This window comes from Sinohyriopsis cumingii, chromosome 2 (assembly GCF_028554795.1).
Source record: "Sinohyriopsis cumingii isolate HCF-2022 chromosome 2, ASM2855479v2, whole genome shotgun sequence".
NCBI lineage: Eukaryota > Metazoa > Mollusca > Bivalvia > Unionida > Unionidae > Sinohyriopsis > Sinohyriopsis cumingii.
The window spans coordinates 47,454,346-47,456,553 of NC_142962.1; positions in this window are offsets into that span (position 1 = coordinate 47,454,346).

Genomic DNA, 2,208 nt, shown 5'->3' on the forward strand with positions numbered 1-2,208 from the left:
GATTCATTTGCAAGGTACAGAATAGATTTCATTTGTGCATTGGTTGTGCATACCAAACATTTATTACTTATCCGTAAGTCACAAAATATTGACTCAAAAGCTCACATAGTCAATTTAATGATATAGATTTGCAAATGACCTACTTATGTGACATTCATCCAGCTAAAGCTGACTAAGCATAATTTATTCCATAGCTTTCAAAAAAATTAAAGTTAGGTCATGTTTTGGAAACAAGTGAATATCTACTGCCAGCATTTGACAAAACAAAAACATACATCATTTCTGATGATGTAGGTAGCAATGGGATCCATACTAAAAACCACTGAAATATAATAGAATGGCAAGTTCATGCTGTTGCCATTTTGTGTAAATTTGTAATTGTCTATGCCTTTTAACCCAAAAAAAATGTTTATACTGCTTCCAAATTTAATTAACCTTGAACATGACAATTTTTACATTATCTGAATTCCAACCTAATAATTAAAATATTATTCTCTTCTATATAATGGGCACATGATTCTTTTACACTAAAAAGATTATTTTAACGTCTAAGCATGACACTTGTTTACTTATATTCCAAGCTGAAAATTTAAATCATGCGTAAGCCATGTTTTTTAATTTATTTTAATAACATGTTGTGAAGTATGCAATGTGTACATGTTTTTAACAAAAGTGTCACCAAGATGATTAATTAATGTGTGACCAAAGTGATTAATCAAATGTATGACCAATGTAATTAATTAAAGTGAAACCAAGGTGATTAATCAAATGTATGACAAATGTAATTAATTAATGTGTAACCAAGGTGATTAATCAAATGTATGAACAATGTAATTAATTAAGGTGTATCCAAGGTGATTAATCAAATGTATGACAAATGGAATTAAAGTGTATCCAAAGTGATTAATCAAATGTATGACAAATGTAATTAATTAAATTGTAACCAAGGTGATTAATCAAATGTATGAATAATGTAATTAAAGTGTAACCAAGGTAATTAATCAAATGTATGAACAATGTAATTAAGGTGTATCCAAAGTGAATAATCAAATGTATGACAAATGCAATTAATTAAAGTGTATCTAAAGTGTTTAATCAAATGTATGACAAATGTAATTAATTAAAGTGTAACTAATGTGATTAATCAAATGTAAATGTAATTAATAAAAGTTTAATCAAGGTGATTAATCAAATGTATGAACAATGCAATTAATTAAAGTGTAACCAAGGTAATTAATCAAATGTATGAACAATGTAATTAATTAAAGTGTATCCAAAGTGATTAATCGAATGTTTGACAAATGTAATTAATTAAAGTGTAACCAATGTGATTAATCAAATGTATGACAAATGTAATTAAAGTGTGACCAAAGTAATTAATCAAATGTCTGACCAATGTAATTAACTAAAGTGTGAATAAAAAAAGTGTTACCAAGGTAATTTATTAAAAGCATGACCAAGGTGATTAATTAAAATGTGACCAATGTAATAAATTAAACATTGACTAATGTGATTAACTAAAATGTGACCAATGTGATTAATTAAAAGTGTGACCAAGATGATTAATTAAAGTATGACCATGATGATTAACTAAAGTATGAACAAGGTGATTAATTAAAGTATGGCCAAGATGATTAAAACCATGACAAAGATGATTATTTAAAAGTATTACTGAGATAATTAATTAAAAGGGCAACCAATGTGACTAAAGTATGACCAAGGTGATTAATCAAATGTATAACCAAGGTAATTCATTAAAAGCATGACCAAGATTAGTTAAAATGTGCCCAAGGTGAAGTAACATTTTTCTAAACTTTTTGCTGTCAAACAAACTGATGTCAAAATGTAATGCTGTGAATGTTTGTTTTCAAAAACTGATCTTAATGGAATGAACGTATTAACACTGATCACCATGGAAATGCTGGTGTTAGGTACTTCAAGAGCAAGAGAAAAATAAAACCAGGAAGAACAAACAGTCACCTTTTTCAGTTTTGTCTTTTGTTGGATGCCAAGGGACCTGGAACCAGAAGCTCTTGCTTCAATGTATTTAAAAGACATGATATACACATATACATGTAATTATTAATATTTGCAAAGACAAACTAGAAGTTACAAGAATCATTGACACTGATCTGTCTATCATGTTTTGGTTGTTTTTGCTGAACACAGTGTAAATCGCTTCTAGACAAAACACATGAAGTGAAACAG